This window comes from Cibotium barometz, chromosome 18 (genome assembly GCF_041138505.1).
Source record: "Cibotium barometz isolate CiBa-2024 chromosome 18, ASM4113850v1, whole genome shotgun sequence".
Taxonomy (NCBI): Eukaryota; Viridiplantae; Streptophyta; class Polypodiopsida; order Cyatheales; family Cibotiaceae; genus Cibotium; species Cibotium barometz.
The window spans coordinates 39,733,465-39,746,971 of NC_141063.1; the positions used below are offsets into that span (position 1 = coordinate 39,733,465).

The 13,507-nt window shown below is 43.9% G+C and overlaps 1 pseudogene; it reads right to left on the reverse strand.

Moving 5' to 3' along the window:
* Window positions 1-7,738: 7,738 nt before the first annotated feature.
* LOC147629328 (protein CHROMATIN REMODELING 25 pseudogene) overlaps window positions 7,739-13,507 on the reverse strand; it is a 39,728-nt pseudogene continuing 33,959 nt past the window's right edge.

Genomic DNA, 13,507 nt, shown 5'->3' on the forward strand with positions numbered 1-13,507 from the left:
GAACTCTTTGTTTTCCTGCTCTGCAATTTCAGCTTGAATGTCCTCCCACCAAGTCCTGTGAAAAACCTTATTTTCATTCATTATGGCCTCGTCAGGTGCCCATTTTCCAGCATTGAATCTTCTTCAGCATGCTGCCCTATCCATGTTGTATGAGCTCTTCTCTGGAGCGCCTCTTTCTTGCAGCCGGTCTCAGACTGTAGCTGCAGTGGAGGGGGGACCCTTAAAAACAGCCGCGTTACGGTCCTTCCATATATACCAAAGGGAAACCCTCTGATGATATTCCAGAGTGAGGTGGGGACCCATAGACTCCCCCACCAGCCAAGTTTTCCAATCTATCTCCCTCTTCACCAAGGGGTGTAGGATCTGGCAATCACCGGTGTATTCGCAGGACAACTGAAGAAGAGGTGAGTGAGAGTTTCACACTATCTCTTACATCTTTGGCACGGGTCTTCTGCAATTCCTAGCTTCTTGGCTTTTTCTCCCGTCCATACGCCTTGATATATAATGAGGGACATCAAGCATGATACCTCGGGAGGGATATCCAAACTCCAATGGTTTTGGAATTTGAACTTCCGCTGTCTTCTGTCCAGAAGCAGATCCCATTTGTCGTTAAGTCTGCAGTGGATGGGAGGGGAGGGGGAGACCCTCCGGATGTGAGTGAGGGAGGACCCCCCTTCCCATCTGAAGGCCTTCCAGTTGAGATCACCATTGAACCCAACTCTCAAACTCTCCTTCTCCTGCCACAGAGAGATTTGGGCTAGAATGAGATTGCTATCCTGGGCAGAGAAGCTAGCTCTGATGCAATCCATTGAGAGCCACTGCAAGGTTGGGTCCAGTACTCGTATTTGAGCGATACATTCCATACATAGGTACCTGTACGTACCGAACCATCAGTACCGAACAATCAGATCGATTTTTTGTTCGTCCTTTCATCCTTCCTCTTACTTACGTAGAAAACGTACAATACGTATGATAATCAAGTGATTGGAGTGCAATGTATTTTTTCTTGACTCTTTTCAATTCTAAATAATTTAAGTTTATCAAATTCTATATACACATGCATAATTTCTTTACTATAAAAAGTTATAGTCGTACTTTACGTACTTTTGCTCAGAGAACGTACCGTACTGCGTACCATACTCGTACCGCATTGTACATATCGTACGTATGGACTTACCTTGAGCCACTGCTGCCCAGAGATCTTTCCATCTTTTAAATCCCTTCATGTGCAGCTTGAGGGCCCTTTCTTCCTCCTCTGCATTGATCTGCTTGATTGAGTCTTCCGTAGCCAGGCATGCTGCTTCCTTCGATTGGAGGAGACACCCCAGATTTTCCTTTATTCTGTTCCAAGCTCCCTAGAGAGAGTTTATCAGATGTGAACCCTTTGGTTTGAAGGAGTGTTTACTGTACAGTAAGGTGGGTAGTGGAAGCCCCTTCCACCTCTTGTCTATTTCTAGGGTAAACTTAGGGAGGTGTCTGCATAACAAGCGAGCCCATTCCTTCTCTGGACATTGGATGCTTTTCACAATCCATTTGGCAGCGAGACGGTCGGCCATTTCTCTAGGTCATGAATGCACCACCCTTATCTTTAGGTAGGGTGCAAACGTCCCACTTGACCTTGGGGAGCGCTTAAAGCTTTACCTTCCCAATCCCCTGACCACAGGAATTTCCTGCACATGGCTTCCAGTTGTTTGATGGCCGAGTCTGGGGGCCTCCAACAGAAAGGTAGAGCTACCGGTCCTGCACATGGCTTCCAGTTGTTTGATGGCTGAGTTTGGCAACAGAAAAGGTAGAACAGAGCTACCGGAGTGATAAAATGGTTTATTGTCACGTGACACATTCATATGTGGTCACATGGACATTAATCCCGCAGCAGAAAGCCATCAAATAATTCAGCCACGTCACCATTTCGCATTTTCATGTAATATCCAATTATGAGGTCGTGCATGAATGGCCGACTAGCAGACTGGAAAAATATATAAGTTCAGCGTGGGCTTCATTTGATGCATCTTGTGCCAGGTTGCATCAAATGAAGCCCACGCTGAACTTATATATTTTTCCAGTCTGCTAGTCGGCCATTCATGCACGTAATTACATGAAAATGCGAAATTGTGACGTGGCTGAATTATTTGATGGCTTTCTGCTGCGGGATTAATGTCCATGTGACCACATATGAATGTGTCACGTGACATTTACCACCATTTTCTCTTCCCGGCAGGGATGTCTGCATACCTGTCCATCTCTTCAGCTTTTCTTCTAGTCTGCACAAGAGCCGCTGCCACCTCTGCTTCATGCCGACATTGAAGCCCATCGGTATACCAAGCAATCGGAAGATTCTTCCTTGGGTGCACCCTTGCTCCATCATCCATTGGGTGGAGGTTTCTGGAGAGCCCTTATTCCTATTTTGCTGTGGTTTATCTTGGAGCGGGAGGCGTTGCAGAATGTCTCCAGGCATTCCCAGAAGGTTATGAGGGATTTCTCCTCATTCTTTACCACTGCATTCGTATCATCAGCGAACTGTTGCATACACATCTCCTCTCTCCCTCCCAGGGAGGGCAATACCTGCAATCTTCCCTTGGTTAATCTCATGCTTAACCAGAGTGTTAAGCCCATCCACTGAGATGGCAAACAGTGCAGCTAAGGGGCAGCTGAGATGTATGCCCGATCAAGCCTTGTCTTCCTGCAGAGTTCTGCCAAACTGTAATTCTGCCATGTAAAGTCTCCGCTCTCTCCACCATCAAATACGACCAGATTTTGCTTAAGGGAGGACCAGGCTGCTTTCTCTGACACTCTTATGACACTGCCCTTTTGGAGGAATCTGTCTGGGCCATGTCCTCTACCATGTTAAAATCCCCAATTAAAATTACTGGCCCCTCCAGTTGGTGTAGAGATTCCCACAGCTGGGTTCTCTCCTGAACAGAACCGCCTGCATAGATCGAGATGAGGGAGTAGGGGAAAGGGGTCATCCATCCTCCAGCTTTCTTCTCCATCCAGTAGCACTTCTGCAATGGGGAATGATGATTTTTTTTAATACCCCCAGCACTGCTCCTCCTTTTCCTCTTGAATGAGTGGTTGAGAACCATATGTGCTTGTCTGAAATCAAACACGACCAGTTTTTGCTGAAGGGAGGACCAGGCTGCTTTCTCTGACACTCTTATGACACTGCCCTTTTGGAGGAATCTGTCTTCCATGTCCTCTACCATGTTAAAATCCCCAATTAAAATTACTGGCCCCTCCAGTTGGTGTAGAGATTCCCACAGTTGGGTTCTCTCCTGAACAGAACCGCCTGCATAGATCGAGATGAGGGAGTAGGGGAAAGGGTCATCCATCCTCCAGCTTTCTTCTCCATCCAGTAGCACTTCTGCAATGGGGAATGATGATTTTTTTTAAAACCCCCAGCACTGCTCCTCCTTTTCCTCTTGAATGAGTGGTTGAGAACCATATGTGCTTGTCTGAAATTCTTTCAAGCCTTTGGAACAGGTCATCACCTGTCACTTTAACCTCCTGCAGGCAAATGTAGTCCAAGGAGGAGAGTTGAGGATGTAACCAGGACTTTACGGCTTCCACCTTAAGGGGGTCTGTGAGACCCTTGTTGTTCATGGAGAGGATTTTCATCGGTTTCTTGTTGTTTTGCGCCCCTGGCTTGTGGGGCAACCTCTCCACTTCAGTATGAGGGCGCTTGTTGTCATTCTGGGTATCCATCGGGGTCGTCTAGGGAGTCTGCTCTTGAGCAATCTCCTTGCCCTTGGTGGAGATCTGTGGTGACTCGCTAAGGCATGCATCAAGATTATTGATCTGAATCTCCAGGGTGGCTTTTTCCTGCTGTGACAGGTCTGAGGGTTCACTGGGGGCTCGGGTTCTTGATCTTGGGACGTCGAAGATTCTCCTTGCTCATTTGTTTCTTCTTCAAGCCCAGCAAGCAGGGCATATCTATTCGCCTTTTGCACTCTTTTCTTGGCCTGCGGTTGTTTTCTGGGATTGGGTCGCTGTTCTGCACCTTACCTTGGGAGCCTCAGGTTGAGGCTCTGCATGCACCTCCGCTTGGGGGGTTTTTTCCGCTGCTTGGCCTGTTTTGTGCGCCCTGCTTGGTAGTGCCTTCAGTTGGTGAGCCCACAGTGGAAGCATGCAATCGGGAGATGCTTGTAAACCACCGGTTGCATGAAAGACGAGCCATCATCTAACCCGATGTTGATCTTCTCTGGCATCTCTCCTTCCAGATCTACCACTACGAGGATCTGCGGGTGTCAACGAGGGTTAAAAGACTGAGCAGGGCGAACGCCTAAGGCCTTACGAAGAGGGCTCACAATACTCTTCAGAAAGGGCTGATACTGCAGGGGGAGGCTGGGGAGTTCTATCCAGACAGGGTAGAGGGTTTTGCAGGGGTGAAGTCCGGCGACCACCTGAAGAGGTAAAGGGGGGAGTTGGCGTATCATCCACTAGAAATATGTAGTGTTTTTTTGGCAGCACCTGGGTGAGGAAGACCTCGACCCAAAGGGGGTCCCAATAGTTTCTCATCCAGGCCTTCAGAATCTCCATGGGAGGACGGGGGCCAAAGAGGAGCCCAACAACAGCGCGGGAGCTGAAGTCCTCTTCTGTTTTCCTAATAAGAGATGCAGGTAAAATCACAGAGGGGGAAGGGTTTACCTTGGAGACGACTGCTATCGCCATTCGCAGCAGTAGGTTTGCTTTGGTCGAGGAGAAGGATTTCCCATGGCAGTTTGCTATGGAATTTCCACATGCATGTCTGCTCCCTGGAGGTCAGGTCACCTTTCTTTGGACCCCTCGTGCTGTCTGAGAAGATCTTCTAGGAATTGGAGTCTTCGCTCCTTTTCCACAGAGAAGGGTTGATACAGGGGAGGCAGGGAGGACGGCGTTGCGAACAGGATTAAAGTGTGGGAGGGGCCCTTTCCCCACGCGCTGGAGGGGGACGGGGCTTTGACAAGCAAGACGGACTCCGTACTAACACTCCAAGTTGTATTAATTCCACAGAGAGGGGAGGAGAGCAGCGTGTCGAAAGGAGAGCTGATAGGGGGGGGGGGGGGGGGGAGAGTGAGTGAGGATGGGACATTAGGGCGCATGGGCCGAGGAGCTCAGTGTTGATGGGCAAGGGCAGAGTGCGCACGCAGAGGTAGGGTTAGGGTTTGGGGCACGTGCAGGATGTGACCCATTCATCTTCGCTGATAATGCAAAACTTTTGTTTTTTTACAAGAAAAATGCCATGCATAGCCTTCCAAGGATAATTTTCACACTACTCTCCTCATCCCGGAGAACAATGTGAATCTGTGTTTTGAGGATTAGTGCAAATATGTGATTTTTCCCTTTTTGAATTCACTGATACTTCACAAGGACCTGTAAAACACATGTCTTGCACCAAGAGCTATTCCACTCTGGGTTTTTAACCTTTTCTAGTCAACACCCTCAGGCTTTCTTGAAACATTTGCTGTGCAACAAGAACTCGACCGTGGGTAACTTTGTCAGAATAGGATAGTTCAAGTCCTTGGACCCACCTAGTGATGATTGAATTCTGTCCAACATAAGACCAGAACAGTGTTGCAAAAGTTATGGTGGCTAGTGCTAATTTGTCCATTTTTGACCTATTTTGAGAACTAGGATCTTGAACGGTCGCATGCATACCTTACCCATACATGACCCCTGTTTTAGATAGCCCTCCACTTGCTTCACACCAACCTCATGATGAATAGTGAAAGTTATGGGGATTAGTGAGAATCTGTAATTTTTACATTTTGACCCATTTGGAGTTTAACTAGTCTCTTTATTTAAAATGGCTCGTCTCCTACGTGGCTAAGGTAGAGATTTGCTCTACATGTAGATGCTGAGCTAAAATAATAGCACATTAATAGATTGGCTCTCTTCAGGCCAAAATTCATAAGTTTCCTGCTGCCAAACTGCTTGTATAGGTGCATCCTCTCTGCCCCCTCTCACCCTGCCAGATGCCTATGCACAATGGTCAAAGCACAAGCATCTAGAGCTACATGCCCATGGAAATCAATGCAAAGGTGTGCATGTAAAAGGACTGCATTTTCTTTTAAAGACTCCTTTGGAATGCTGGAAGAAATTGGTTATCCACAAGGCGACATAATAGGCTTGTGGAGGTATGGAAACCTTATGAATTGGGGCAAGCTAATCCATGTTTGTGTCCATGGTCCATCTTAAGGCTTAAGCTGCTGCATAGTAAATCTGCAAAGGGTAAATCTCATCAATGGGCAAGCCAATGAGGAAAAATCAGCAATGGTGACGCTGATGGAGGGAAAATTCAGCATTATATCAAGGTTGAAAATGCTTAAAAGAGAGTAAATTCCAACAAGGGAATCATATTTAATTAACATCATGAAAATTAAACACACACAGACAATTAGGATGCGGAGCTCTCAAGATTGAGTCGATGTGTAGCAGCCTTGGCTTCATCCGTTTGTCGTCAAGGAAGATATCTGTACAAGGCCTGTCACCATCGGGCTTGTATGCCACATATTCCCTTGCCGTGCACACTCCATTCTCCTCCACAAACTTAAGGCAATCAAAAGGATCGCCACCACTACACCCTTTTCCTTTATGGAAACCGAGGAGCTCTTCCATCCTCGTCCAAATTCTTGTTGGCAACTTTGGACACCCTCTTTCACAGTGGTCCAACACATATTGAACTGTTAAAGCTTCCGGTTTTCCCCCTTTTGCAATCTTATGTACTGCAGCAACACAAGCCAAGCTTGCAGCGACCCAACAACTTCCACATGTGCCTTGGTTAAAAACAGGTTGCGGAAAAACATCTTGTCCCCTCCAATCTACCACTTGATGATGTGGTAATGGCGGATCAACTGAAGTGCCTTTGGTACCATATGAAGTTTTGCCCGAAGAGAGAAGTCGTTTTTTGCAAAAAAATTAGCCAATTCTCTTTCCTCAGTTTCAGTCCTTTGCAATCCTTCATGACCTAGTAGAGCACAAAAGTTATCCAAACATTAGAAGCACTTTGCTTGCTCGTATTGAAGCCCATAAAAACGGCACATTAGGTTATCAAATGCACCACAAAATTCCGGAAGACAATTAAGCCTAGGTGTCAGACAACCACATGTACATGTACGCTTTGTATGCAGAAAAATAATGTAGTAAAAATTGTGCTAACAACAACTTGAAACCTTACTGTCTCATCTGTATGTGTTGATCCTTGAAGACGAAGTTTTCCAGAAGTAGAGGGAGCAAATGCATTAATCCCACCTCTAGAAATATTTTTTCTTTGCCAATAAGCTGATCCTGGTTTGTTGCCAAGCCGACCTTGATAGACCTGGTGATTAGAGTGTGTGTGTGTGTGTAAGGGAGAGGGATAGAGGCAGTCTGGCAGAGTTGAATTGAAGAAATGTTGAATACCTTTGGAGGTAAATGGTTTGACAGCAAAGCATTCGTTCGTCGTAATATGAACTGTGTTTTTGCGTTGCAAGAGAACAAGCAGTCAGCAACCTGTTTCTCTCAAAAAGTAAAAGCTTTTCAATCGAAGTGCAGCACACATGCTACCGGGTTAACTTTCTCGCTAAGCTCAACAGATCGCTCTGCCCCCTTGACCCTGTCCATTTCACTTGCACTTGGTTCACGCCCATTGAGAATCGGAGCCTGTATAAAACTCAAAGTGAGCTGATCTCCTTCCTAATGCTTGAACATAATGAGCGTACAAGTTGGGTGTGCCAATGGCCATGGCCATGAGCGTACAAGTTGGGTGTGCCAATGGCCATGTTTAAGTAACAATCTCGAAGTATTGTCGAAATGTAGCTGCATCGCCAAGAATCCCTGGATTTGTAAAATTGACCATTGCAAAAAATTCTTCCATATCATTCTGTACACAGTTTATAGTTAGTGTACATGTACTGATTCAATCTCCTTGAGAAGATAAAAGCCAAAATTCACCTGCATGGGTGTACCAGATAACAGCACACGTCTTTGACATTGAAGACCCGCTAAAGCCTGCTTCAAAAGTTGCAATAAGATACCAGTAGGGGATTGTAGGGTGATTAAGAAAGTCTACACTTGATTTTGAGAAAACTTTGGTAAGTTATACTGAACATAATAAATCTGATACTTTGTTGGTGCATGTCTGATCGTTCTTCAGTCTGTGAGCTTCATCAAATACAAGCAAATCGCAACTGCCTGCCTGCTGCAGCTTCTTTGCATGCATTCTGAAAGTTTCATATGATAAAATTAACACCTGCATAGACAATATTAGACAGATTTGAATGTTTTTTTACCAAGCAAGTAAATTGCAGCTGGTATTGCAGTTTCCTTCTCAATATGACACTAATAGGTAAGTCAACAAATTACTGAAAAAGCACACAAAATTTCGGCTAGTTGCATAGAAACTGTGTAAAGCTAAAAATTTTCATGTCATTGTCAAAAACGAAAACTCTTACTTTCTCAAGTTCAAGCTAGTATCATCAGCCTTTATGGAAACCCTTCCAAGCCTGCAAGTATTATGTGAAGAGTTTCTAGACCCGGATGACATGTGGCAAAGTCAAATTGTCTTTTGAAGACATGTATGGAACCAGATGGCAATGCTATATTGAAGCTACTTTTTTGGAGGAAAAAACACAAGCATTGTGGGTGCAAGCTATTAGAGCACCTCTGACAAGCCACCCATGATTATTTTTTTACCAAAGAAACAGAGCTGATTACATTACTAGAAATCCCAATACATACGTGTGCTTACAGCACCAAGAGATACAAGTGCCAAAGCCCGAGCACCGTATGGTCAGCACCCTCTAGGTTCCTTCACAAGTGACCTAGCATTTCACTCATAGGCCACTTCCTTGGTCCCTCATCATCCACCGTACATCGGAAGCTCACCATTTTTTTAATCGAACCAAGGCTGGTCAAGACCTCTACCGACCTTGCCACACGAGACGTCCTTCATTGACTCTCCATCAATTGTTGCAACTATTTCACTTAGGTCACCACACACAACCTCATTCCACAAGATAGTCAAAATGCTTCCCCTACATTATTAACATAAAATAATCTTTAAAAAATAGGTTTCACATACAATTACAGTTCCAACAAAATTCTTATCTTTCCTCATCATTACACATTATTTCACATCATTTCTCATTGTCCTATATCATTTCTCATCATTCCATATCATTTCTCATTATCCCACATCAATTTACATCCAATCACATCACTCCCACATCAACTCACATCTGTGTGTGTGTGTGTGTGTGAGAGATAGATTGACACTCTACATAGCCTCCGTGCACTAATCAGGTTGCTTCCTTGCATTGACATTGAGTATGTTAGTGTGTATAGCTATGCTATTAGACATCCGTCGGCGGCGATCCGCTAACAATGTGCAATAGCGTGGAGAGGTCACTCAACTAAGGGAGGAGCTTAAAGAGAGCTCCAATAGGATTGATAATCTTCAAAAATGACTAGCTAGGGTAAAAACAAGGTGAACATTGCTAGGTATTCCCATGAGGGAGATAACACTAAAAAATATAGAGAGTTTAAAGTGTGGAAGCGGAGGTTGCATCAAAAGAATCCAAGCAACAAGGTGGAGTGTCCTTTTCTTTAACATATAGCTTACATAACTATTTTCATTCCTCTGTTTTGTTGTCTCTTATGTAAGATTCAATTTTTTGTACGTCTTATCTTCAATAAAAACAAGAGAAACAGAGACTTACATGTTGTGGCATAGTGTTCTAGCGATGTTGTACCTGTATTAGCCACAGGAGGTTTCTTGGAGGAGAAAACTTTTAAAAAATTCAGGAGAAAATGTGTTTAGAATTTCTTGAGGGAAAATGTACTTGCATCAGAGGAGGTACAAAAAACTATGGATGATGTAGGAACGAGTCTTAAGGTATACTCATAACATTACAAGGCTATGCGAGGGAAGATGAAGCAAAATAAACTCATGGGTAGTATACTCCCTCAGCCACTGCATGTAAGGAGAGACTGACAACATATTAATGAACACATAATGAAGACGGTGAGGGAGCCAATGCACCAAAGCACATATCAAGGAAAGAAGAGGGATATGTCATATGATGACTATAACAATGTCTTCTTTGACCTTGAGACTATGCAAAAGGCAATGATAAAGTTCTACAATCTCTCACATGTCAAAGCAAAAGGGGTGGCAAATTTTGTAATCAAACTTGATGAAAGTGAGATAGGGAAGTGGAGAAGCTTGTGCATCTCTACATAGCTTTTACTTTCAAGCTCAAGCTATTAATAACCGCCTAGATTCACCCTTGTATCTCATTATGTTTGTGCACATAGACACACATTTTCCACTCTTTTATGCGCAAAAGTTAATGGTGTTGAGGGGATGGGAGCTTGCCCACTCCCTATTGGTTGTAATTGAGAGGACTCACCTATGTTTGACATGTGGCATATGGGATGAGCCTTACTTTCTATGTAATGAGAGCAAGGGGAGGGGGATACTCATTACCTTAAATGTGTCTCTCTTGAGTCCATGATGTTTTACTATTAAGCTCTCTTAGGTGTGAGAGACCTAGGTGAATGCTAAGGTATTACTTCTTAGCTTAGGGGTGTAAGCATGCTAACATGGCACTGAAAATAATGTCCAAGACAATGCTAGGTAGTAGTGCTTGTTAGCATATGTTGATAACCCAGGACAATGTCCATTTTCAATTTAAAATGTCCATAAAAAATTATTATCCGATCAAATGAGGCCTCTTTTTCAGACTGGAGTCGTGGGGTCATGGACGGCGGTCTCTCTCTCTCTCTCTCAAACTCACAGGCATGCTGAGCTCCTATACTCTCTCTCTCTCTCTCTCTCTCTCTCTCTCTCTCTCAAACTCGCAGTCTCTCTCGCAGCAGGCACGCTGAGCTCCTACTCTCTCTCTCTCTGCATCTAGCAGGCATTCTGAACCGCGACTGCGTTGTCCAAGCTGAGCTCTCTCTCTCTCTCTCTCTCTCTCTCGCTGGCACTAACCTGCCCTCCTATCTGTGTTTTCCCTTCTCCTCCCATCTCCATAGAGCTATGAAGAACCAGACAACAACATTTCCACTAGCTCCAATGTTGGATATGCAGACAACGTGTTCAATGTTGTTAATAAATTGCTAATGTTAACTTATGATGCAGGCATATATGACATTTAAGTGATTAATGAGAAACTTGCAGAAGGGAGCCATTACAGGTGATGAATCATAACTCCCAAGATCCAGCTCTTTCTGTGATCAGGAAATATGAGAGAGAAAGAAAGAGAAAACAGAGGGGGCAGAAATAGATGCAGGGTGAGCGAGGACATCATGCCCTCAATGATGAGGAGAAAAAGAAAATCTCCTCCGAGATTGTAATAGCTTTCAAGAGTAGGATAGAAGGTTTTGGTACAGAAGTGAAACGGGAGATCTGGAATCTAGTTGCTGAATATCCTGTTGTTCAGGCAATCCATGATCATTCTTTAGTGGAGGAGGTTGTTGTATAGAGCTCAATCATCTCCAATGTCCACAACACATTGGCTACTGTCAAGCAGCCAGGTTCTAACGAAGAGTTGTTTTTGAAGAATGCAGTGTTGGCCATCGCTCCTTGTTCAAGGCGAAATCACGGATGAAGCCTGATATCAATGGTGGATTGCTTTCATTGGCTGCATGTCACAAGCAACACCATCATAGCCCTATCACATACGAAATTAAGGAATTGGTGTACACATTTTGGAGAGAGGAGACTCACGTATCCCCCAACAATGGTGGATTGCTTTCATTGGCTGCATGTCACAAGCAACACCGTCATAGCCCTATCACAGACGAAATTAAGGAATTGGTGTACACATTTTGGAGAGAGGAGACTCGCGTATCCCCCAACAAGAAGGATGTTTGTTGGAAGAGCATGGGGAGGAAAATTTACATAAAACACCCTGTGCACCTCCTGGATGAGCCTCAGGTGATCAATCCAATTGATATGCCATAACTTTGGTATTCCATGCATTACATCTCTAGTGCATAATAATTTATATAGTCTGATAACTACCATACTATTCTATAGTCTAATAATGATATCCACACTGTGCATGCTGGTCAGCATACTGTGTGAGTAGGTCAGCACACAGTCTATGCTAGTTAGTGCATACTGTGCATGCTGGTCAGCATACTATGTGAGTAGGTCAGGATACTATATGAGCAAGTCAGCACACAGTCCATGCTAGTTAGTGCATACCTAGTATGCTTGTTAGCATACTAGTTAGCACACAGAGGATGCTTGTTAACACACTGTGTATGATAGAACTTTACCGTGCCAGGTATGCTTGTACACACTTTGTATGCTACTTAGCATACCCACCATGCTAATTAACATACCTAGTTAGCACACATGCTATTCAGTTTAGCATACCTCATATGCTAGTTTGCACTGAGTAGGCTAGTTAGCATACCTAGTATGCTAGTAAACACAATGTGTCTGCTAGTTAGCACTTCTAATATGCTAGCTAGCATAATGAGTATGTTGTTAAACATAATGTGTATGCTAGTTAACATTTCTAGTGTGCTAACTAGCATAATGAGTATGCTGTGTAACACAGTATGTATGCTACTTAGCATTCACAGTATAGTAACCAGCGTACTAGGTATGCTGGTTAACACACTGTGTCTGCTAGTTAGCATTACTAGTATGCTAACTAGCATAATGAGTATGATGTTTAACACAATGTGTATGCTAGTAAGCATTCCCAGTATGCTAACTAGCATACCCAGCTAACTAGTATACTAGGTATGCTAGTTAACACACTGTATGCTTGTTAACACAATCTGTCTGCTAGTTAGCATTTATAGTATGCTAACTAGCATAATGAGTATGTTGGTTAACACAATGTGTATGCTAGTTAGCATTCCCTGTATTCTAACTAGCATACTGGGTATGCTGGTTAACATGCTAGTTAACACATATGTCTGCTAGTTAGCATTTCTAGTATGATAGCTAGCATAATGAGTATGTTGTTTAACACAGTGTGTATGCTAGTTAGCATTCCCAGTTATGTGTTGGCGACACATTTGCGGTAAATCCAGATTCTTCAACCAATGCTGAGGATGTGAATTTCTACCTAGTCAAGTGTGTTGCAGTAAGGGAGAAGGTGGAGAAGGGGTACATCGATGAATGGAGCAATGTAATTGATAGAGGCTTGTATGTTGTGCAAGGATTGTATTACAAGCAACTTGATGCATACACCTTCAAGCTAGACCACAACAGCCCATCATCCACCTACTTTCGCATCTAGTATGATGTATCAAAATACCTATGCAGCACATCCCAAAGAGAAGGCAACTGTACACAATCACCTCAGAAAGCTATGAAGCAATCTATAATAGCATGCCCTTCAGTTTTTAAGCTGTAACCTAAGGACTTTCAATATACTTTTTGCTACAGGTAATGCAGTTCTCTCACAATGTCAGTTTTGTGTCTCTTGTGTGTGTATATGGCTATGGCGTTTATCGTAGCCAATCATGATAACTACCTTGTATGCTGGTTAAATCTATCTTTACGGCCATGTTCAAGAAA